The following is a 26,124-nucleotide window of genomic DNA, read 5'->3' on the forward strand; positions in this document are numbered from 1 at the left end:
TGCCTAGTCTGAGGTAATTGTGTCTCCTATGTGTGTCCTTAGAAAAGGGCCAAGTCCTCTGATTCAAGGTAGACCCTATTCACTAGGTAGGCTCATCCTTCAGGAATGCAAGCATGTAAGCAGCTGTCCATGGCTCCTGCCTCTGTTCCTATTTGAGTTCCCGCCATGGCTTCCTCTCAGTTAGGGACTATGATTGGGACATGTGAACCATATGAACCCTTTCCTCTCCGAATGAGTTCATCCTATGAGCACCTCATAAATTAGGTGTGATAGTGCACACACATCACCCCAGCACCTGAGAGCTAGAGGCAGGGAATCAAACATTCAGGGTCATTCTTAGCTGCTTATGAATTCAGAGTCTACAGAAGCTATGAGAGACCTCAACTCAAAGATAAGAGAAAACCAACCAACCAAACAAACAACCATCTATCCATCCAACCAACCAACCAACCAACCAACCAACCAACCAATCATCCATCCATCCATCCATCCATCCAACCAACCAACCAACCAACCAACCAACCAACCAAACAACCAACCAACCATCCATCCAACCAACCAACCATCCAACCAACCAAACGACAGCAACATCATAATCCACTAGTCCCAGGAGCTATGAGAGACCTCACCTCCAAGATAGGAGACAACAAACAACAACAGCAACACCAGAATTCACTAGTTCCTGTCAAGTTCTTCTCTTTGAGAATGATCTCAATGAACTCCATTTAGCATTGTTCAGGGATTGCAAGGCAGGCGGTCTCTGCTTTCACTTTCATTTATGTTGTTCTGAGATAATTTTTTGTTACTCCGGCTGATTGTATCTGCCCACAAGGTTGAGGCAATAGTTGCCTATTATTTTAAGAACACGATAAAGCTCTCTTTGTAGACCCTAGAGGAAGGCCTCTGATGATGAGTGTTCTCCATGAGGTGCACTAGCTGTTGGACACACAAGATGGCGGGATACAGGAGGTCTCGTGTGGTCCATCAATTTGCCAGTTTTACACAAATTAGAGTCACTTGGAAAGAACAAACCTCAATTGAGGAATTGCCTAGGTCAGAATGCCTATAGGCCTGTGGAGGATTTTCTTCTTTTAAAATTGTTTCGATTTTTATATGATGGATGTAATTTTGTCTGCATGTCTGTGTCCTATGTGTATCTGTGCTCACAGAAGCCAGAAGAGGGCACTGGATCTCCTGGAACTGGAGTTACAGATGGTTGTGAGCTGCCACGTGGGTGCTGAGAATCAAACCTGGGTCCTCTGGAAGAGCAAGTGATGCTCTTAACTGTTGAGCCATGTCTCCAGCCCCTGTGATTTCTAATTAATGAAGGAGGGGCCAACCCACTGTGGGTGTTATCATTCCCTATCATCCCTGAACAGGTAGGTGCTGTATATGAAAACTCACTGAGGGAGCCAGTGAGAGGCTTCCATCACAGTGTCTGCCTCTGTTCCCCTCAGATGGGATTGGGGCCTGTAAGCCAAATAAGCCCTTGCCCTCCTAAGTGTCTTTCCATTGTGGTGTTTATCACAACATTAGGCAACAGTTGTCTTTCTTTCCCTCTTCTTCCTTTTCCGTTTCCTCCTACCTTTTGCCCTCCTTCCCATTTCTCAGTGTGTTTTATATAGCAGTTTCATTAGGGTGCAGATCTGTGGAGTTTTAAAATATTTGCATCATGAAATGTCCTCCACCCTCTACCCTCCTCCCTCTTCCCTCCACCCTTCTCCCTCCACCCTTGTCCCTCCTCCTTCCACCCTCCTCCCTTCACCCTCCACTCTCCACCCTTCTCCCTGTCCTCTATTCTTCCTCCTTCCTCCACCTTCCTCCCTCCTCCCTCCACCCTCCTTTTTTTCCCCCTCTTCCCTCCACCCTCCTCAATCCCCTGCCCTTAGGTATTTCTCAGATATGGTCAGAACAGCCTGTGCTCAGAGCTCAGATCTTGGTCTCCCAGAGCTGTGGTCATGCTCTTGTGTCACTGAGTAAGACTAAGTAAGATGGGGTGTTAAGATTACGAATTCATATCAGGTTACCTTTCAGTGACACCATGTGAGAATGCGTGACAGCTAATGTTCCCTGGCATCGCTTCCTAGCGTGGCCTTTCTACAACCTTGGTTCTTAAGGAAATAATGGCCTAGTGGTTTTGTTCTAGTTAGGTGGCAGGGAGTAGGGATAGGTTAGGGGATACCCCCTTTACCATCATTGTAAATTGAGCCAGAGAGCAGAAACAAAGAGGAAGACAAGCCCAGTGTGGCAGGCTGGTGCCTTGACTCTTTACCTTGCACACAGCTCGTGCTGAAATATCCTTCTTGGAACAAAGACTGTCCAGAGAGCAATGAAGACATGGGATGCTGGATTCTAACATCTCCTTCCTAGGGGTTTCTCGGCTTTAGAAGAACTATAGGGTGCTTTTCTCTGTCCTAGTGCTTGGTACACCCTGAGCTGCAAGGCCCAGGCTGCTGACAGTGCAGGACATGGAAAACTTGCAGCCATTTACAGCCTGTCCCCGCTCTCCGGGGAGGGGAAGCAGGTGAGATCCGGTCAGATTCACTTGTAGACACTGATCTAATCACTGTGACTTGTCGTCACTTGGCTTACAGCTCTGACAGTCAGTAGATGGGGCGAGTTTCACCAGGGTCAACTGTCCTCATTACAGAAGTGTCTTGACCATACAGGGACCTGTCATATCATGGATGACAAAGCTTCTCAAAATAATGAAGATAAAATAAAACAGCCCCTCAACATGAATTATATATTTTCATCTAAATGACGTCCACAAATTCCAGTTATTAGTGCTGTGTTATTTACTAGTTGTAAGGCCTGGATAGGGCTTTTGAGCCCTGGGCTGGGGGCTAGAATGGATGGTTCTACTGCCTAGGGTCCTGAATGACTGAGCCTGCTTACCTGTGGCAGGCTAGTAACAGCTAGAACTCTGAAGTGAACACTCTGAAAGGACTAAGATAAGTAAATCCTTAAGGGTTAGCCACTCAATAGAGATGAAACAGGAAATGCCATCTTGGCAATGTGATCCACTGGAAGCTGCTGCCAGAGTAGCCAGAGCCTTAAGGGCAAGTCCTCAACTACACCTGGTAGTTCCATTCTATCTACCTGAGATAGAATGGAAATGAGCAGAAGAGATTCTTCAATTCTGCTAAGCAACGTGGGCTCCAGAAGTCTGGTGGAGGCAGCTGGGCCCTGCTGGAATGCAGAATGGGGCTCTGAATCCCCGTAGGGAGGTAGGAAGAAACCCGAGCTAGACAGAGAGTGCAGCCCTGATGATGGCATCCAGAAGGCCGTCCTATGAGGCTGAAGAGGGTTCTGTCTTTGCTACTTGAGTATCAGAACAAAAGGTTAAATTAGCCGCTATATTGGATGTCCTGGGACCCCTCCAGTGCCTCCTTTACTTATCAGGGGGATTATACAGGAATGTTAAGTGTGTAGTGTGTGTACAGAAGGGAAGGAGGTGGGGGGGGTGGTGACGTTGTTTTAGGGTCACTATAGCTGCAATGACACACCATGACCAAAGCAACTTTGAGAGGAAAGGGTTTATTTGGCTTACGCGCCCGCACTAAAGGAACTCAGGACAGGAACTCAAACAGGACAGCAATCTGGAGGCAGGGGCTGATGGATGCAGAAGCCATGGAGGAGGTGCTGCTTACTGGCTTGCTCCTCGTGGCTTGCTCAGCCAGGTTTCTTGTAAAATCCAGGACCACCAAACCAGGGATGGCACCTCCTACAAAGGGTAAGTCATCCCACATCAGCCACTAATTAAGAAAGTGCTCTATAGGCTTGCCTACAGCTGGATTTGATGAAGGTATTTTCTTAATTGGAGTTCCCTCCATTCAGATGACTGTAAGTTGTGTCAAGTTGACACAGACTACCCAGCACAGATATGAACTGAGGAGTAGGCCCTCTTTCAAGCCCCATAGCTCTTACTTTAAAGGACTGTTGTGAATTCAACATTGAGAGGACTGAGTTAGTGAGAGCCAGGCTGACTCCATGACAAGATGCAAACTGACAGTTTGGGAGACTAGGCCTAAGATTCTATTTCCCAGAAATGAGAACCCGGATATAGGAATCTGTGGTCAGCCAACCACAGCCACAGGCAGCCAATTTGACAACACCTTGTCACCTGGCTTGAAGTAAGAATAGGGAGCTAGAATGAGTGAGCCACTCTCTGGGAAGTCTCCAGAGCCTAACCAATTGTAGAATCAGTCAGACCCCCAGAGATACAGCTAACCAATCAAGGTAAAAGGGCACGCCTCCCTCCCTGGAGTTCCCCTAACTGACAATAAAACCAGGGGTCTCATTCCCAAATGTGGAGACACTTGCACGTAGGGAATTCAACTGGAAAAAACCACTCTGCTTTTGCATACTATTTAAGTCTGGGATATCATTCTTCAGTGAATCACAGACCCTGACAGCATGACATATGGTATACCAAAAATTTTCAAGAAGAAAATCCACATGAAAAGCACGAAGTGAAACTAGAACAGAAATACTGAACTCTCAAGAAACAGAGATGTTTGCCCACTTCAATCATGGAACAATTGTCTGCTCTGGATTGTCCAACTCCCCCTCCCCTCTGCTCTACCCAGGAAACTTTAGCCTACTGTTATTTAAAACCTGTTTTAACTCATCTTTGCTCAAGGAAGCTCTTTCTGCATCCCTGAATGGGGACATCCTCCATCAAAGTTTCCAGGGCTCGGACTGAACCTCACATTTTTGCCTGAGTGTTAAGTCCACCTTGTCTTCCATTACTGGCAAGTGCATCTTGTGTAAGTGGATGGCTTGCCTGTCCTGTTTGTTGGTGGGCCCCTAAATCTCAGTCTAATGCGTTATATATTTTAGGTATTCAGTCATTGTTTAATAAATGAGGAATATATAACTTTACTTTTCTGTAGAAGAAAGCAGGAGAGAGTCTTGGTATTTAGAACTAGGGAGCACTTAGGAAATTAGCCAATTCTGGAAATATATTTCAACCCTCAATAATTTTTGGGAGACAAGTTATACTACCTAGTAATACTGATTAGAAAAATCTTTATACCTTGGTTCAGATTTAATATAAAATAAAGTGAATACACACACATTCTCAAAAGAAATCCCAGTTCATTGATAGGACAAACACATGGCAAATACTTCCAGCCTAATTACCTGCTTTCTAACCCTTATACTCTGCGCTCCACCCTCAAATTTATGTAAAATAAATTAATAATAATAATAATAATAATAATAATAATAGCCATTCTATAAAGGAAAAACATCATATCCTTAAAAATGGAAGCTATAGAAGAGGGCACCCCGTTTAGTTTTGATGGATGCTAGAATTTTTGGGTTTCCAATTCTAATATCGGCTACCACCAAAGTCTCACAGTCAAAAGAAAGGTAGGAAACCAAGTTTGAAAATGAATCTGACACAGGATATCCCAGTGTAGCCAAGACTATTACTCAGCTTTGGCCTGGGTAAGCCATGTGTGCACATGTGTGCATTTTAAAACTCCTGTTTCGTTTTTTATTCTGTCATCATATAGGTTTTCATTCCAACAAAGATCAGCAGCTAGACTTCACGAAAAGAAGAGAGGCGGTTCCTTAAAAGACAATATAAGTGTTGGTTCCCGGAGGAAGTTAGGAGTACAGTACAAATGTGTGAGCAGAATAGTTTTACAGAGACAATGGAGTACTTGTTACTAAGCCTGTTAAACAAGACTGGAATCCAGACACACACTACAGCACAGGTGAGCCTTGAAAGAACACCAAGGTCTAGGTGCAAAAGCACAGGGTTATACCTGAAATTCCTAGAGCACTCGGTTTATAAAGACAGAAAGGGGGGATCTCTAGAGTAGGTAGAAGAGACTAGAGAAAATGGGGGGGGGGAGGAGATAGTGCTATGACAAACAGCGTTTCAGTGGGCATGAGGACAGTGTTCTGGAAAAAAGTTGTGACTGTCATACAACAATGTGAATGCATTTGATGTTACAGAACTGTGTCCTTAAAATGGTAAGTTTTGTATTAAATATATATTTTACTTCAATAACAGTTTAACATTCAGAGTGGCCAGAGTCAAGCAATATTAAGACAGGAATCATGGGATTTTATGGTCATGAGAAGAAAAGGCCAGGTGGGCGCCCAGTACAGTGGCCTGGAAAGCTTCATTCTCCAGCTCTTCTGTGCAACGATGGACAAGTCCCCAGACTCCTCAAACCCCCTTCCTGTTTGGAGGAGAGTTATTCTAACCCTGTGACCCACTTCACAGGGACCAGGTTATCCTGCAAAGGCGTGTGGTGAAACCAGAGTGTGTTGTACCCATGAAACATATCACTGCTGGAAGGAATGACAAACTTGGACGACGCGCTCTTGGGTGGCTGACTTATTAGGTGGAGACTAACACATTGTTAGGGTTGCTGGGCACATAGCTAGAGGGTAAATACCAAAAGAAGACAGGAAATAGCTATTCATGCTCCACAACAAAATGGAGATGGGCCTGGACTGCTCTAATGTGCTGTTAGTTACAACAGTAAGGTTGTGTAGCTGAAGTGGGGTGGGGCTTAGACACTCCCATGACTGGTAAAGCAGCTGGCATTTCTAGCTTTGCCATTAAATGGTTGAACAACAATGGCGCAATGAAACAATGGATTTATACCAACCAAATTCCACCAGGGTACCTGTTGGACACAAATAGCCTTTGTCTGGTATAAACTTTGATCAATCAAAATAATGGCAAATTTTAAGCTTGAGAAGCCAGCATTCTGTTCCTACTCTAAGGGATAATATACTAACATGAGGCACAAACCAAGGGTTAAAACAGATTTCACTGCAAGACCCTGTGGTTCTGTCTCCTGCCTAAATTAAACCTTCAGAGGGGTCCATTGTTGGTTTATGGCTTGATCAGCTTGACGCTTCTAGAAGGACTATTGGCAGTGTTGGGACTTTCAGGGGAGAGTTTGCTGCTCTGTTCTCAGCAGTTGCCTTTGGGTTATTTCTGCTTGTCTTCAAGAAGGAGCCCGGTTCTGTGACCTCCTCAGCAGGTATAGCTTGGAGTTCTGAGGCTAGCCCTTGAGTCCCAGGAGTTTGTATTTCTTTCCAACATGTCTGCAGCCCACCTGAGATCAGTGCTGTCTCACAACTGTTCATGTCCTGGAAGATCTTGAGAGGCTGTCTTCCTTTTGCACTTGCTTATATATTCATGCATCTGTATCTATATACAGGCCTCCTCTGGTGGCCACTACCTCCAATGCTTTGACCTCCCATCCTCTCTGTTGTGACACATGTTAACATTAGATGGGAAAACACTCATGACACTCATAAAATAAAGTAAATACGTCTTAAAAACATCAGGTAACAATAAAAGTAGAATTATTAGCTGAAGAGTCAACCCTTAAAGTTTTTGATAGATACAGTCAAGTGTTGTGCCAAGAAGTATTTAGATCCACAATCTTATATTGCACACACATGTTCTTATCTGTTTATATCTGGCAACACAAGAATTATAGTATGTAAGCACTGAACTTTCAAAGTGTGGTACTTCAGTGTCGCCTTTGTCTATTGCCAGTCTCTCGAGACTCTGAACTCAACAGCAGTGCAGTGTGGAAAGGGGCCTGTCACCCACCTTGCTGCTGCTTTGTGCCCCTCTCCTCCCATAGGCAACCTGAATACCTCCAGATGAGTAGCATGCACTGTCTCTGGGTGTTTCGATGTCAGGACACCCATCCAGGCTCTTTGTAAAGTTTCAGAGTGAAGGAGGCAGGCAGCTGGGCACAGTTGCTCTGGGCACAGATCTGTCTCTGGTTGTACCTGCAGCACTTTCCTGGTCTAGATTGAGCCAGAGCATAGAAAGGGGGCAACATTGCCGGCTAATGTGATAGCCACACTAATGCTCTCTCCTCAGTGCACAGTGTTCTTCTTCCTCCTCAGCTCTTCTTTTCATAAGCATCTCTTTGTTGCTCATATATGGAGAAGGGATGCAGAGAGTACTAGCTATGTAGTGCATGATGGTTTCACATTCTGAAAGATTCCAACCCAAGCCTTGCACAGCTAGACTTGCACTCTACCACCCATTCACATTTCTACTAGCCATTCACACCTCTACCACCCATTCACACCTCTACCAGCCATTCACACCTCTACCACCCATTCACACCTCTACCAGCCATTCACACCTCTACCAGCCATTCACACCTCTACCAGCCATTCACACCTCTACCAGCCATTCACACCTCTACCAGCCATTCACACCTCTACCACCCATTCACACCTCTACCACCCATTCACACCTCTACCACCCATTCACACCTCTACCACCCATTCACACCTCTACCAGCCATTCACACCTCTACCAGCCATTCACACCTCTACCAGCCATTCACACCTCTACCAGCCATTCACACCTCTACCAGCCATTCACACCTCTACCAGCCATTCACACCTCTACCAGCCTTTCACACCTCTACCACCCATTCACACCTCTACCACCCATTCACATCTCTACCAGCCATTCACACCTCTACCACCCATTCACACCTCTACCACCCATTCACACCTCTACCAGCCATTCACACCTCTACCAGCCATTCACACCTCTACCAGCCATTCACACCTCTACCAGCCATTCACACCTCTACCACCCATTCACACCTCTACCACCCATTCACACCTCTACCACCCATTCACACCTCTACCAGCCATTCACACCTCTACCACCCATTCACACCTCTAACACCCCTTCACACATCTACCACCCATACACACCTCTAACACCCCTTCACACCTAGTCTCTTTTGACAAGAGTAAAATCTCTCTTTTGTTTTCTTCTTTGTTCGATCTTGCAAATCAATGAAAATTAACCAGAACTGGGTATGTGCTTTAGTGTCCAGGCACTTGTTTAACATGCAAGAGGCCCTGGGTTCCACCCCTAGTTTCCTACCTTCCAAAATGTTTTTCCATTCCTTTGAGGCACATACATCATCTAACCAAACTGATTCACACATTTGGTTGATGTGCTACCATGAAGATCCATGGCAGGGGCGAGGCAAAGGGAGACCATTATATATGGGTCTTATGGAAATGAGACATGTAGAGTTTTGCCTGCTTTCTTATAGAACCCAGAACCATCAGCCCAGGGATGGCACCACCCACAATGAACTGGGCCCTTCCCATCGATCACTAATTAAGAAAATGCACCACAGCAGGATCTTATGGAGGCATCTTCTCAATTGAGGTTCTATCCTTTCAGATAACTCTAGCTTGTGTCAAGTTGACCTAAGACTAGCCAGCAGGAGAGGGTTACTTAAAGCGTGTAATTGGCAGGTGACAGACTGCTTAAAAGTAGAGTCTCATGTCTACTTGGAACTTCATACAGATTGGTACTACATAGTATGGAGAAAACTTCCTAAAAGGGAAACTTACACTTACCCTGCTGTTGGGTTTATAGTGTGAGGGAGTGGAAATTAGGAACCCGATCTAGTTAGAGGAGGTAGGTCCTTGGGGGTCTGGGAAGTTACTCTTTGTCTTTGACCCCCTTCTTTTATCCCTTTCTGTTTCCCAGCCATTACATGGTGACTGCCTATGCCCTCAACACCTTATTCCATGACGTTCTGACTCACCACAAGCCCAGAAATAATAGAAGCAGCTGACCGTGAGTTGTGACTTCTAAAGCCATGAGCCAACATGCATCTCATTCTCTCAGTGGATTTTTCAGGTATTGGTCACAGCAATGTAAAATGAAGACAACCCTTATTTATGTACATTTTACATACTATATAATCTACCCATTTCTTTACATTTTTATTGGCATATATTAATTATATGTAACAGTGAATTTTGTTATGATGTTTGCATACATGTATATAGTATGTTATAATATTGTTCATCTCCCATTTTCCTATTTTGTCTCTCCACCACCACTCCCAGTGACCTCCTTCCTAAAGAACCCCCTTTCTACTTCCATGTCTCCCTTCAATCTTTTTGTGGTGACCCAGGGAATTTAATTAAGGTTTAGGTATGCTTAAGCATAAGGAATTACTTACAGTAACACAGGCAACTTACCAGGGGCATTGAAGAAAATGTTTCTCCCTTCCCCTGTGGCCATTAACTGCCACTAGTTTTCAGGGATCTATGGAGTCTCCTGAGTACCTCTAGAAATCCTGAACTGCCCAGAAATTATCAAAAAGGGGTGAAGCCTCTTGAGCCTCTTTTTCCTCCATGAGGGGATGCTGCAAACCGGACCTTGTGCAGGTCTTGTCTGGCAATCATAGCTGCTGTCAGCCCAGTTGTTCATGTCATGTCCAGAAGACAAGGTTCCGCAAATCCACATAAACTTCCCTTCCTTCTTCCTGTTCTTGCATTCTTAATGCTTGCTCCCTCTTTTACAATGTCCCCTGAGCCATCAAGGGGACAGGGAAGAGACGTCTCATGTAGGGCTGAGCATCCAATATTCACTTTTATTATTTTTTATTTTTTATTTCTTTGGTTTTTCGAGACAGGGTTTCTCTGTGTAGCCCTGGCTATCCTGGAACTCACTCTGTAGACCAGGCTGGCCTTGAATATTCACTTTTAAAAAGCACTTTGATCAGTCATGGGTCTCTGTATTGATGCAAAAGCAAAGCAAGTTAAAAAAAAAAAAAACAAACAAAAAACAACTCACCGCCTGCAAAGTCAAGAAAAAAAAAGCTAGGAACACCACTTATCTGTGGGTACAATTTAGCATAGTGTCTATACCATGGCTTATAATCTCCCCAGTCATGGGCTTTTAGTACTAGGCCTGAATTACTTCCTACTACATGGGTGTTAACTTCAACTAGAAAGCTGTTGTCCACTCCCCTAGCAGTCACGCCTCTAATGCACTGGTGAGACCATCTTGCCTGGCAAGTGGGGAGTGTATCATGCAAGGTCCACTGCTGAGTAGGACTCTGGGATGGCAATTCTCCCCCAGCATCCTGAGTATGGATGCTTTGGCACTCTGAAGCTAGGCAGCAGGAAAAGGAATTTCCAACTCAGTTCCAGCTTGACTTTTCTATGTCCTGCACTCAGAGCCTATGGTGTCTTTGGCAGTGGGGTCTTACCATTATATCTGCTGAGTGACCAAGAGCAGTGCCAGTGTCCTGTATTGTTTGGGAGTCTCAGGCTTTCCTGACCAAGTTAGCAAGAAGATATGCTATCCATGGCTCTGGAATGACTTCCGGGACTGCTTTATCCACCCATACAGGATGCTTCTGTCAAATTTCTTTTTCCCTTCATAAATTTGACTTTAAAATTAGCTCATAAAGTAGCATGTTTCCCTATGCGTTTTCAAACATTTTTACTGTGTATGCCCCTCCCCCTTCCTCTTCACCATCGTTCTCTTATCCATCCTTAAACCTTTCCATTTCCAGGTTTCCCCTCCTTATTTTTGTATCAGAAGTGTTCTACTATCCCTTCCCCTTTAAATAGTATCCCCTACATGGTGCCCTTTGAGCTTCCTGGCCTGTATATACACTCACTCCCACATAAACACACACAAGTAAATTAGAAGCTAAGGTCTGTATGTGAGAGAGACAACGTGGTGTTTGTTTCCCTGAGTCGTGAGTTACTTTATATAAATATGGTATTTTTCAGTTCTATCAAATTTTATGCAATTTTTTTATTTAATTTTTTTTTATTGAGGAACAAATTCCACTGTGTATATATACCACACTGTCATTATTCCCTTCATCTGTTGATGACCAGATAGGCTGCTTTTACTCCCTTGCTTTTATAAATAGAGCAGTAATAAGCATGGATGTCCAGGCATCTCTATGATACGAGAGGGTATTGTACTGGCTCCTTTTGTGTCAATTTGACACAAGCTAGAGTCATCAGAGAGGAAGGAGCCTCCCTTGAGGAAATGCCTCCATGAGATCCAGCTGTAAGGCATTTTCTCAATTAGTGATCAATGGGGCAGGGCCCAGCCCATTGTGGGTGGAGCCATCCCTGGGCCGGTGGTCCTGGTTCTGTAAGAAAGCAAGCTGAGCAAGCCATGGCGAGCAAGCCAGTGAGCAGCACCCCTTCCATGGCCTCTGCACCAGCTCCTGCCTCCAAGATCCCACCCTGCTTGAGTTCTTGGCCTGAATTCCTTCAGCGATAAACAGCAATGAGGACTTATAAGCTGAATTAACCCTTTCCTTCCCAATCTGTTGTTTGTTTGTTTGTTTTTCTCATGTTCATTTTGTCACAGCAATAGCAACCCTGATTAAGACAGGTCTATAGTCCTATATGCCTGGCGGTGGTAAAGCTCGGTCATATGGTGGCTCTAATTTTCGTCTTCAGAGAAACGTCCACACTGATTTCCACAGTGACTGCATTAGACTATCTCCCAACAGTGATAGACTATCTATCAACAATGAATATGGATTCCCCTCCCCAGATTCTCACCAGCATCTGTAATTCTTTAATGATAATAGCCAGGGTAAGATGGACTTGCAAGATGATTTTAATTTGTTCTTCCTTGATAGCTGAGGATGTTGAACACTTAAAAAAAATTTATTGATACATGGTGGCTCTTCTTCAGAGAATAAACAACCAAGCTGCTAAATGTCAGTCATATTAATAAAAGTTTATTTCCAGGAAGTTTTTCTCTCTGAACTAGAATGGTTACATTTGTAACATTCTGTTTAATTCATCTGTAGCTTGAACTTATTTAAAAACCCATAATTATTGAGCTCATGCCAATTTCTGTGCTAGTTTTTTTGATGTGGGTGTGGATAAGGTGTGATCAAAGCCTTCAATTTTCTGTGGAAAGCCAAGCACAGAACATAAGAGGAAGACACAAAACTGCCAGGTATTATTAGTGGCTTTATCAAATCAGCCAGACATCTAAACCACCTCTCCCTCTGCTTTGTGTTTATGTGTGTATGTGTGTGTAAGTATGAAAGTGAGTGTATATGTGCGTATGAATATGTGTGCAAGTGTGTGCGCATGAGTATATGTATGTGTGTGTGTACAAGTGTGTGAGTATGTATATGTGTGTATAAATACATTTATACAATGCAAGTGTCTATGTGTGAGAGTGTGTGTATGTATGTGTGTGAGTGTGTGTGTATGTGGGGCTGAGTGTGTGTACGAGTGTCTGTGAGTATGTATATGTGTGTGAATTGTGTGAGTATGAGTTTGAGTATGTGTATGTATGTGTGTGAATGTGTGTGTATGTGTTTGAGTATGTGTATGTATGTATGCATGTGAGTGTGTGTGAGAGAGAGACACAGAGAGAGAGAGAGAGAGAGAGAGAGAGAGAGAGAGAGAGAGAGAGAGATATGCTGAAATTTCAATGTTTCCCCAGCTCTAAATTCCTTTTCTAGGTTCATGGTGGAAATTAAGCAATGTTGTTGAACAGGAATGCAGGTTATGTCTAGGGTCTACTAGTAAAGTCTACACACGTCTTAGTGACCATGACTAGAGTCATACAACTAACTTGCTCACTCAAATGTACTTGGTAAAAGGCACTTTCTGTTGTTAGCCTGCGTCCACCTCTCTCCATTTACTATACCTGCTGACATAGTTGAACATTGGAAACTTAATATTTATCTACCAATACTTCTTGGTAAACATCAGGTATCAGAACGAGTGTGCAGATTTGAACTGGAATGAGAACAAAAAGAGAAAATTCTAAAAGTGTGATCGGTAATCTCCGTCATTGTATTGGCTGGATTTAGAAATACCTAGAAAGAGACCACTGATTATGTCAGTCGGGCTGTTTCCAGGGAAGTTAACAGAGGAGGGAAGATCCACTTGGAGTGGAGGTTGGACCACTCCAGAGGCTGCCGCCCTGGGCTGAATAAAATACAATACAACCAGAGTGCCAGAATTCATGGCTCTCAGTCCTTTGCTGCAGGCACACTGTGAACTTAGACTTCCCGCTCCAAGCCCATGTGTTCCCTGCTAGGATGGATTGCATCTTCAAACTGTGAGTCAAAATAAATTTGTCGTTCCTTGAGATGTTTTTGTCAGGCATTTTATCAGAACACTGAGAACTGTAGTTATAGCCCCATCTGGTATCAGTACAATCAAAGTGTACAAATACAGGACCAAAGAGAGCTTGCCCTCCTCAAGTCCAGTACAGACCGGAACTGCACTTCCCCAGGCTATGCTCCTTGAACCAAGCATGAGGAGGGAGAGATTACCATCCTGTTTGAAGCTTTGAGTCCTAGGGCAGTTTTAGCAATGTAGAGCTTGCACCCCCCACTTACAGAAAAACGTTGATCTAAAATGAGCATAGTGGTTTAACCTTAGAATAAAAAATGTGTTGGGGATGGCAACAGAGCAAACTCTGAGATGTACATCGGAGCGCTTGCAAACTCCAGACCTGTCGTTTTGTACACTGGACAAGACACTGAAACAAACAAGCTTTTTATAAAGTTGACACACAAATTCTTAGTGTTCTGAGAGAGGAACCAAGTCTAAGTCACTTACTGCCCACCCTTCGTTATGCCAGGAAGTTAAGTAACCCCACTAGTTTATATATTTATTATGAATTATTTGTAAGATATTATGATATTTAACCAAGTCGTTTCTGAAGCCTCGTTCACTGCCATCTTTAACCTACTGCCTTGTTTTTCTTGGGCTTTGAGTCCGAATCCTTCTTCTCTGGCGTTTTCTCTCCATCCTCTTCCATTTTTCATTGAAGGCACTCCTTTGGTTTAATATTTAGAAATGTCTTATTAGTATATCCATCAACATGAACATATATTAAAAAGCCAGATTTCTTTTCAGATTTCAATTATACACCTGAGATCTCAAACCTCCCTTTTAATTTCTATAATTTGGACTACATTTTCCTATCTTACAGTCACTTTCTTCTGCTTAAGACTAGCAGGTAAGTCAGCCTAGGACAGTTTGTGCTGCTTCATTTTCTTTCCCAGAGTTCTTCAGTGTCTTTAAACTGCGTGCAAGCATAAACCCCAGCTCCTTATCTTTGCGTTTATTGAATGGTCTGCCTGCATTTCAACTTCCTTTTCCTCCCGTATCTCAAGCTATTCTCTGAAAAAGCCCAACTCAGGTTTAATCGCTCTTCCTGGTGGCCTTTCAAGCACGGGTCATTCCTTCCTTAGTAAAAGCATGAGTGCAGTTTTCCCTGCCCCTGTGTGTTGTGTGTTTGTTGTGATTTCTCTCATCACTAACTGCCATCCAAGCCTACACGACTTGCTCTCATCCAGTCCACACCATTTGGGGTCTCATTTTGTTTGTTGACTGGCACTTTTTAAAATTGCTATTTGATTGGTCTGTTTTTTTTTTTTTTTTTTTTCATTCCAAGTGTCTGAGTTTCTGAAACAGGAGGGCGTAGCACAGTGCCCGTGTGAACCCGTCCTTACAGTGCCCCGAGTTTAACAAAACTCAGAAATGCCCAAAGCCTTCCCCGCAGGTTGAAGTTTCGCTCTGAAAGGAGACTTGGTCAGGTCAGGAGAAGGCTGACTGATTAATAGGATCCGAGTTTAGTGGCACCAGTCCTGTAGGCCTGGCTGTGTGCAGTTTGACTAAATGCACACCACTGAGGCTAGCTCATGGAGAACAGGAGACAGAGGACATGAGGCGTGCACACATGTCAGTAGAAAGCAAGGCTGTATTAACTGGTGGGGAACTCACCAGTCTCACAGTCTAGTAAAAGTTTGAAAGCTCAGGGGCTGGAGAGATGGCTCAGTGGTGAAGAGCACTGGCTGTTCTTCCAGAGGTCCTCAGGTTCAGTTCCCAGCACCCACATGGCAGTTCACAATTCCCAGTTCCAGGGGCTCCAACACAGACAGACATACAAACAGAAAGAACACCAATGCATATACAATAAGAAGGAATCATTTAAAAAGTAAATAAACTTTAAAAAAAAAAGTTTGAGAACTCAGCTTCTGCTTAAGACTACTAACACTCCTGGTGGTGTAGACCTGTAATCCCAGGACACTTGAAGGCTGGGACAGGAGGATTCCGAGTTCAAGAACAGCCTGGGCAGCTTAACAAGACACACTTTGACGCATGTATGTGAATAAGTAGCTGCGATATACTTAAGTGACAGATAATATGTCCAGAATGCAATTGGACCTAGGCTGACTTTCCAGAACTAAAAAAGAAGATAAAAAGAAAGATTTATGCTCTCCATTACATGTTTAGTCAAACCTCAGCCTGGCCATTTTGTCACTTACCAGATGTAGCATCACTTCTTCCCAGCAGGTGGCGCTGCTTCTCTGCAAAACTCTGTTCTCACCTCCCCCCCCCCCCTTTTCCTCTCCTCTCTCTCTTGCCCCTTCCCCTCTCGCCCCTCCCGCCCCTCTGCCCTTCCCCTCTCTTCTTGTGTCCTTTTCTCCCGTTCCCTCACTCCTCTTGTTTTCTCCCCTACTCCATGGGCAAGCATTTTAAATAACCAGATTGCAGTTTGTTTTCCACTTTGACTTTAACGTCTCTCACAGTGGGCGCTCGCTTTCACCCGTTATCACAGAGTTCTCGGGTTTGGAATACCTCCTGGATATTATAACCAATGGAGTCATTATCCCATACTGTCTTAGTGTTGACCCGGCCAGTTAGTAAGGTCTGTGCCACGAGAACCAATATCAGGCTCAATATTAGAAGTCTGATCAAAGAACAGACTTTTGTAGGTGTATGTATAAGACTGTGTGTGAGTGTGTGAGTGGTATGTGTGTGTGGTATGATTGTGGTGTGGTGTGTGAGTGTGTGTATGTATGTGTGTGCATGAGACTGTGTATGTGTGAGTGTGTGTGTGAGCGTATGTGTATGGTGTGTGGTGTGCGTGTGTGTGTGTGTGTGTGAATGTGTATATGTATGTTAGTGTGTATGTAAATGTGCATGTATGGTATGTGGTGTGTGTGAGTGTGTGTGTGTATGTGTGTGAATGTGTATATGTATGTGTACATTAATGTGGATTATGGTGTGTGGTGTGGTATGTAAGTATGTGTGTGTGGTGTGCATGAGTGTGTGTATGTGTGAGTGTGTATATGTGTGAGTGTGTGTTAGTGTGTTGCATGTGTGAGTGTATATGTAAGGTTATGTGTGGTATGTGTATGTGTGACTGTATGTGTGTATGGTGTGTATGAGTGTGTGTTGTGTGAGTGTGTATTGCTTGTGTGTGAAATGTGTGTTGTGTGAATGTATATATGTGTGGTGTATGAATGTGTGTGTGAGCATGAGTGTCTGTGGCGTGATGTGTGAGAGTGTGTGTATGGTGTGTGTGTGCGCATGAGTGTGTATGTGTGTGGTATGTGAATGTGTGTGTGAGGATGAGTGTGTCTGTAGTGCGTGTGAGTGTGTGTATGGTGTGTGTGTGCGCATGAGTGTGTATGTGTGTGGTATGTGAATGTGTGTGTGAGGATGAGTGTGTCTATAGTGCGTGTGAGTGTGTGTATGGTGTGTGTGTGTGTGATATGTGAATGTGTGTGTGAGTATGAGTGTGTCTGTAGTGCGTGTGAGTGTGTGTATGGTGTGTGTGTGCACATGAGTGTGTATGTGTGTGATATGTGAATGTGTGTGTGAGGATGAGTGTGTCTGTAGTGCGTGTGAGCGTGTGAGTGTGTGTATGGTGTGTGTGTGTGATATGTGAATGTGTGTGTGAGTATGAGTGTGTCTGTGTGTCTGTGGTGTGTGTGAGTGTATGTATGGTGTGTGTGTGTGTGTGCATGAGTGTGTATGTGTTTGGTGTGTGAATGTGTGTGTGTGAGTGTGAGTGTGTCTGTGATGCATGTGAGTGTGTGTGTGTATGTGTGTGTATACAAAAAGAATTTTGTAGAGTTACAGTCTCATTTTTCTTTGTAGTATCTGGCCCATGGTAAGTCCTCAATAAGTCTTTACTGAGTAAATAAAAACTGGAATGAAATCAAGAAAGAAATGAAGGACAGGAGGCAGGAGGAGATTTACAGATTGGGTTGTGTCTTCACCTCTTCCCAATATGTTGAATTACAACCTACATTGTCTCAGAATGTGACGGACTTCAGAATGATAATGAAGCTAAAAACGAAGCTTTTAGAACAACCTTAATCCAACCTAACTGAGGTACCCATATCACAAGGCGATGAATCCACACAGAGAGATGCCAGGGCACACTAGAAGTGGAGGCGGCAAAAGAATAGCATTTGTAAGCCGAGGAGAGGGATGGGGGGGGGGGCGGTAGGGCCTAGAAGAGCTCGTTTGTATAATCTACAACCTTTGCTGGGTAGAGTCTGGTTCCTGAGGGACTTCTTCTATTGTCCTACTGTGAAGTAGACTCTTCAGTGGCAATACCTTTATCAACTATGACTGCCTTGTGCATGACTTTGAGTTCACACCCATCGTCTTGCCAAACCACGAGTTTTTCCACATTCTTAGGCTTTGCCATTTACTTTCTAGGCTCACTATAAATCTGACTACAAGCAGCGAGCAGTAACCATGCCGCTGGAATACATCAAATGACCTAGCTCATTACTTGTGAAGCATCTTCACTTAGACCTTTAAGACACAGGGAAAAACCTAGCTAAATTTTTTGCCAGAACATAACCTGAATGATCTTTAGCTCAGTTCCCACCTGAAGCCTCAAGAGCACACTCTTGACTGTTTACTTTTCTCTTGGCTTGCTGGTCTCATAACTCTAATCAGAACAGCCCACGAAGTGGGGCTCACATCATTCAAGGGTACTGCTAGCTCTGAGATCTTCCCACTTCAGCCCTCAGACGGGTCCCCACGCCTAAGAGCCACCAACCTAGTCAGGCTTAGTACAATCGTGACACTATTTCTCCAGCATCAGTTTCCTGTATCACTCTTTTCTTGCCTGTGATGGATTACTGATAGAAGCACTTAAGGAAGGTAAATGCTTGGCTCAGGGTTTCAGAAATTTTAGTCCTTTATGTATGTGTGGGAAACATGTTGAAACTGGCTCAGGTCACACATGGCAGAGATGTGTGGCATAGAGAAATATGGTATGGATGTGACCTAGGGAGCAAGAAGAGCTGGATAAGGGGAAGGTTTGAATTTTCAAGGGTCCAACCTACTAATCTGCATCATGGAACCAGGCCTCAGTGAAAGGATCCACAGCCTGCAAAACAGCTAGCGGCTCAGAAGCAAGCCTCTCGTGCAGGAGCTTGTGGACACCACTTCATGTTGCTTCTTAACAGTTCTCCAAGCTTGGCTCATCTCCAAGATTAGCTTAGGTGAGAAGAAAGGAAACAAAGAGGGAAGAAGAGAAGGCAGGGAAGGGAGGAAGAAAAAAAGATGAGAGAGAAAAGAATGAGGGACAGAGAGAAAGAGAGAGGGTGGGTGGGGGGAAGACCCAGTTATCTGTAGCAATGCTTAACAATTGGTGACATTTTCCGGAAACTGAGATGATTCACTAGTTTTTTTGTGCGAACTCTGAAATCAGAAGCAGAGTGGTTCCTGGATAAGTGGGTTGTTTTATTAGCTCCCATTTTACTCTGCTTTGATTCAGGTGATAAATCACAGGATGAGTTCAGCAGCTCCTCTGTCTCAGGGAGAATAAATCTTCCCTGCCTTCTGGTCAGGCATGGCAGCCGCCCTTAGATGTCGGACAGAGAACTGCAATCTCTCTCCCAACATCATGGAAAATGCCCTTCCAGGAGGAACATGGAAGATTTGGGGATACATCCATATCCACAGTTAGAAAATCTCAGGAAATCTAGAACAGAGATTTATCAGATTCGCACCTAGAATAAGAACCACTGCTCACAAGGGAAGCAGAGCGAGCGAGCGAGCATGGCCCAGACAGGAAGCACAGCCTCTCCTATTTTTTTTTTTTTTAGGCAAATGTGAATTATTGGTTTTTATTTCTTGTGGTGTATCTGGTGTTAGAGGCACAGCCTAAGCTGTTGTTAAATTTGTTGCTGTGGTTTCTTTCTTGGCCTTCTCATGGGAAGTGCCTTATTGTATGCGTCTTCCTGAATCTGGTCACCTGTGAGACCCAGCTGTGTTCTACGCTCTCCCAATCTCAAGAGTTGGCAAAGTATGTTAATATGAGCAGGAGTGAGGATTCTTACCTCGGCAATTACATTGCTGTTCATCACCGGTCACCTGGAGATGCAGTAGCTCAGCTCAGTTGAACTTATTCCACAGTGGAGATTCCTGGCATATCCTGTAGGAGGGATGCATGACGCAATTGCTTTCGCATTCCACTGATTACTGGCTACTCACGTTATACCCGGCAGCCATATGTTCTTCTAAATTAAAGAAGAATTTGTACTAAAATGTACAGTATGGGGGTTCCACTAGGTGCCAAACACTGTGTGAGCCAGGGCCGAAGACCATGTGAGGCTAGATCTGTCCCTTTAAGAAAAAGAGAGTCCAGGAGGGGCAGGAGTCCCAGAACAGCAGTGGGTAAGGAGAGGGGAGGGTGAAGGTCAAGGTTCTTAAAGAGGATGGACTTTGGCTGCTCACTGACAGTAGAGCGGCAGCAGAATGAACCACGATGACCCCCAGAGTCACTCTGGAAACTAGTGTGGTATATTAAAAGTGTCCCAGAGGGAAACCAGAGTTACATAGAAGCACACATATGCAAAAAAAATGTCAGTGTGTTGGGGACAGGTAAGGTTCCAAGTCTGGTAGACATGGCTTTGAGTCTAGAGACAGGTAAACCTCAAGAGAGCTCACTGCTACTCATGAAGGATGTCATACATATGCACTCTATAACGTAGTCAAAATTCCAACTGTCAAAAGGACAGTTCTTGTTTGTGTTTGCCCAACACATTCAATTCTTGCCCTTCAAGATCTATGGAAAACTACAGGCCCAGAGCGTTTGGACAACTGAGCACACACTGCATGGATGCTAACACGGAGAAACATAGACTAGGAGACAAGGAGCCTTCCTCCACCGTCTCCATCCCTGCACATCTCCCTGTGAGTTGAAAACACAAACAGGCTAAGTGGTGGTGTCCGGTCGGTCACTCTCTGGAGCTGGAGATTGAGCCCTGCCTGGTTTGCTTTATCATCTACGTTCTCATACAGACAAGGTTTGAACAGGCTCTGTGGCATTCACTCCAGACCCAGCGGCTCCTGGGCCTACTGACCTACAAGTGGTTTGGCAGACCTCTTCTGTGAAAGGCCAGAGAGTAAGTATGTTAGGTTTTATGTGCCTTGTGACCTCCTGGTAAGTGTTCTCAATGCTGTGTGAGAGCAGACAGGCAATATGGAGGATAATAGCCATCACTAACTTCATTCCTTGATAAAGTTTTGCCATTTGAGTTTCATGCCGTTTCATGAGTCACGAACTTCTGTTTAAAATGTTTTCAACTGTTTGATAGAAGAAAATTCGCTCTAATGGATGTCTAGAAAACAGGGCAGCATTTGTCCCCAGGCTGTAGTTTGTGGACCCCAATTCTAAAACCATGATTCAGAGTAGGATTTTTTTTTTTCATCTTAAGAACATTAAGAATTCTTAATTAAGAATTAAGAATAAGTTGTTTAAGGGAAATCGGAGAGAGTTCATTGTTTTAAAACCTTTTATAAAATTACATTGGAAGTTTGTAGGGGCTCTGAGTGATGACAAAGGCCATTAGAGTTAGGGGCAGTGACGGTGTGTGAGAAATCTGCTTCAGCACAGGAAGAACTAACAAGGATCCGGCCTCTCCTGCCATGTGCTCACCCTGTGCTGGGCCCTTCTGTTTCCTCTAAGTCTGAAGCAGAGCACAAATCGTCCTCTTTTCTTGGACATCCCTATTTCTGGCCTTAAAGATATTTGGAATTACTGTATGCTAGTCCCATATCAGTGTTGGCATTGCCTCCAGAAATCCCCTGTGACTGGGGAGATTAGTAGCCCCGCATGCTGAGAGAATCAGATTTCTTTTCAACTATAATTAATCAGGTAATTTGTCTGAGCGTGTGAAGGTAGAAAGCAGAGGAAAGGAGACACGGAATGATACATTTAGAGCAGAGTGAAGCCAAGGAAGGCCAATGATGAAGACTCCCCACCCACACCCTGAGGTCCCTGTGGCAGAGGGGAAGTGGCATAAATAATGGCTCTTGGGGGGAGGGATAGTGTTTCCACAAACTCTTCCATTGAGGCCGAACCCTCAGCATCCCAAGATGTTAATGCATTTGGAAGCAGTTTTCTAAGACATGACAAAGACAATCGGTTCAAAGGGTGGACTCTAACAAATATGACTCATACCTACGTGAGAATTGGGGATTAAGACACAGGAAGATACAGAGGGAACATCCTGGAGGAAGCAGCTTCCTCTCGGTGCATTTGTCTGTTTTCAGTTACTGTAACAAAAATGCTCAAGATGGGGCTTTTAAACAGAGACTCCGGTATTATGCCAAGACGCTGGCCTTTGTTCAGTTCCAGAGATGTTCTTGTGGAAGATAGACTCACTGTGGTGGGACACAGAGCAACTGCATGGTGAGTACCGGAGGTGGGGGGAGTCCATGAGTTCCTTCTGAGGACACTTCCAATGACCTAATGACCTTTCTTTAAGCCCGGCTTTTTAAAAGTTCCTGGCTCTTTGCTGCAGCGCCACTCCAGAAAACAAGATGAAACCGTACCTAACCGGTTGATAGTAGCTAGCTGAGCAGGATGCTTTCAGGGAAATGGATGTCTTGGTCTCATGGCTTCAGAACTGGGAGGAGAAGGATGTAAACTGTTTACTCCACCCAGCCAGTGGTAGTTTCTTATGGCAGCCCTAGCCAACAATTACCCTGGCCAAACCGTGTATAGAGATGTTGCCTCTCACATAATGCTTCTCTGGGTGGGGGTGGCTGCTATCATAATTTTACTATGTATATCATAACAACTTTTACAATCTCCCCCCCCCCACTTTGAAACGGGGTCTCATTATGCAGTTCTAGCTATCTTGGAACTCACTGTGTAGACCAGGCTGGCCTCAAGCTCACAGAGATTCATCTGCCCCTGCCTCCTAACTGCTGGGATTAAAGGTGTACGATCGCTATGCCTGGCTAACTTTTATAATCTTAAAACTCATCTTCTTTATTTCTGTAGTATAGATAGAAAGTAGAAGTGGGGTACTTTCCCGGTGAGAGCTGTAGTGGCGAGCTCAAGAGAACAGCCATACCCATACCACATTCAAGCTGAGCCACCAGGAATCGCTCCCCTCCCCCGCTTAGCTGTCCACTGTCAGGAGCTGCAGAATTATTACAAATTAAATGTCTCCAAGTTCTGTTTTTGCCTGTTAAAGATAATGTATTTCCACACTGCTAGTCTATTCTCTAATCTGTGTGGGTTTTATATAGACATTATAAAAGTGATTTGCATGTGAGTACTGCTTGAAGTTGGAGTCAGGCTAGCCTCAATGAAGTCAAAGCATGCAAATGCATGGCGGAGTGATTTGACTCCTCCTGAGGCTGCACAGAGGAGGAAGAGCAAATCCAGACTGAAAGGAAAGTGAGGCCTGAGTGGCTCTCAGCACTTCCATGGTGGCTCACAACCATCTGTAACTCCAGTTCCGGGGAACCTGATGCCCTCTTCTGACCTCTACAGGCATTAGCCATGCATGTGATCATACATTCACTCACGGAAAAAAACACTCACATATATGTATCTCTCTCTCAATATAGACACACATGTATATTTTAGAAATTAAATCATAAAATGCCAGGAAAAGCTTAAATAGGAGCCTATCTTTAAACCTATATGCACATTGAATTTCTGCAAATATATAGTCCCTTCAATCCAGTAGTAGAATGTAGTGGTAGATGGAGGGTGGACCTCCAGTTGGATCAGATCTCTATGTAGCAATATAGATTACCAGCGATTAAGGTAAACCCACCATTTGTCATCAGTGTGTGCTAAATCTAAGCCATATGATGAAGTAGTTCTAAGTCTGTAATGAAATAGTCCTGGAAGAAAGTCTGTTGTTGGCTTAAGCATCACACAAATTTCAATATGCATGTACCAACCATAAATTTGTGTGTGTGTGTGTGTGTGTGTGTATACTATACATTTATTACTTGCCCTTTAGTAAACACCTATCCAGTTGTCTCTCAACAAAACAATTATCTAGTTAAACCTTGTGGTGGTTTGAATTGCTTGGCCCAGGGAGTGGCACTATTAGGAGGCGTGGCCTTGTTGGAAGAAGTGCAACACTGTCGGGGTGGTCTTTGAGACCTTCCTTCTAGCTGCTTAGAAGTCAGTCTTCTTCTGTTTGCCTTCAGAACAAGATGTAGAACTCTCAGCTCCTCCTGTACCATGCCTGCCTAGATGCTGCCATGCTCCTGCCTTGATGATAATGGACTGAACCTCAGAACCTGTAAGCCAGCCCCAACTAAATGTTGTCCTTATAAGAGTTGCTTTAGTCATGGTGTCTGTACACAGCAATAAAACCCCAAGACAAACCTGTTTCTGGGACAAGCTTATAACAATATTTCGAGTTTACTACTGATAAAGTTTATATCTTCAATCCTTCGGGATACTATTGCACTTGAGTAGTAGATTGAAAGAAAAAAGATAGTGTAAGGATTATAAGGATGAAATAAAGGAACTTGAGTTACTCGTATTTTTGTGGGCTCTTTTGAGTTTAGATTATAATAAACAAGGAAAGAACACTAGCTGCAGGGTATCTGTTGTATGATTAGTACAGATCTGACTCACACACAACAGGATTTTCTGAATCCGATTCATTATTTAAAGCAGAAAATGCATATTTTGTTTTGAAATTGAATGTAAAATCTTTGGACCAATAGCAGGAGCAATCCCCTAGATTTTAACTCTTACAGATTTAATTCCTCTCTTATTAATTTATGTCATTGTTATGCAAATAAAGCTTAGTGAAAGGAAAGTTTAACTGGCTATATTTACTCTCTTTTAAAAAGTTTCAGTTATGTGTGTGTGTGTGTGCGCGAGTGCGCGTGCGTGCGTGCGTATGCATGTGCACGTGTGTAATTGCATACATATGTATTTGTGTGTGATAGGAGGTGGACACACACTGTGGTGGGCATGTGGAGGTCAGAGAATGACTCTGTGATGTTTGTTGTCTCCTACCTTTAAATGGGTCCTGGGGATCGAACTCAGGTCATCAGGCTTGTGCACTAAATGTCTCAACCTGTTCAGTCATCCTTTGCGTTGTCCTTAGAGATGCCATTTCTGTACCATTTTCGGGAGTGATTGTGAGGTGTGGCTCTTACACTTGGCCATGTGTTCACGGAAACCCATGGCTCCCACAGTGCCTGGGACAGGAAGAAAGATGCATTCACTTTTCAAAATTACATTATTAGAGTCCAGGCTTGGTTGATATGCTGACTTGCCTTTCAGAGTGAAACCTGGCTTCTTCTCTGTATTTTTATCCCTATGGGATAGAAAATGACTCAGGGGTTGGAACAATTTGACACAATGTTCAAATCAAGCTGTTGTAACTACTGTGAATGTGTGAAGGAGAATTCATTGTGTAGGTTGGTTTTTGTGCTGGGTTAATAAAGGAGAAATTAACAGGCATGCTCTTTTCTTTGTATGAGCATGGTTCAGTTGGATGGGAGATTTGGAGAAATGATCAGAACTGTGCTCGAGAGCAAAGCTTGTGTTTTTGTTTTCTAAGTGTAAGAAGGGCGTGGCTGAGTGCACGACACAGTCGAAGGAGAATGCTGTGTCTTATCCCAGGCTTGTCTCTGTTCCCTTCTATCTCACTAGATAGGGGAAGTGTCTCCCAAGCCAGCCTAGGAATGAGAAGAGAGCTTGGAAACTAAACAGCATGGTGAATATGTGGTGTAGTTGTCAATTAAATGCCACTCAAATTGACCTTATGGCGGTGGCAGCTTTCCTTGCTTCCCACCCCAGTGTTCTGGGTTCCTGAATGAAACACACACACACACACACACACACACACACACACACACACACACACACACATACACACACACACACCCTTATATTTTACTATGCCTTAAACAGGTTAATGGCTGGGCCACTCCCAAACCTACATGTAGCTAACACTTTCCCTCCAATATTCCTGAGTTATTACTTACTAAAACCTATATTTCATCTTTGTAGCCCTAGATCCAGTCAGGGGGCCACGACCCCTGACTCTAACATGGTGCTCTCCTCCGCTCCTCTCAGGCCTGGTCTTTCCTCCCTGCTAGGCATGGCAGCTCCATCTTCTTTCTCCTCCCTCAGTCCCTTGTCTGGGAATCTTAAAGTCCTGGCTTTGTTTCTCTGCCCAGTCATTGGCCCCTGGCAACTTCATTTACCAGTCAAAACCAACTGGG

The 26,124-nt window shown here is 44.1% G+C and overlaps 1 long non-coding RNA gene across 1 annotated transcript; it reads left to right on the plus strand.

Annotated features, from left to right (window-relative positions):
- The first annotated feature begins 6,254 nt into the window (after window positions 1-6,254).
- On the plus strand, window positions 6,255-22,119 carry LOC143441039 (uncharacterized). Its single transcript, XR_013108295.1, has 3 exons — window positions 6,255-6,368; window positions 9,536-9,688; window positions 20,682-22,119. It is a non-coding gene; the product is annotated as an uncharacterized LOC143441039 (long non-coding RNA).
- The last annotated feature ends 4,005 nt before the right edge of the window (window positions 22,120-26,124 follow it).

This window comes from Arvicanthis niloticus, chromosome 30 (genome assembly GCF_011762505.2).
Source record: "Arvicanthis niloticus isolate mArvNil1 chromosome 30, mArvNil1.pat.X, whole genome shotgun sequence".
Taxonomy (NCBI): Eukaryota; Metazoa; Chordata; class Mammalia; order Rodentia; family Muridae; genus Arvicanthis; species Arvicanthis niloticus.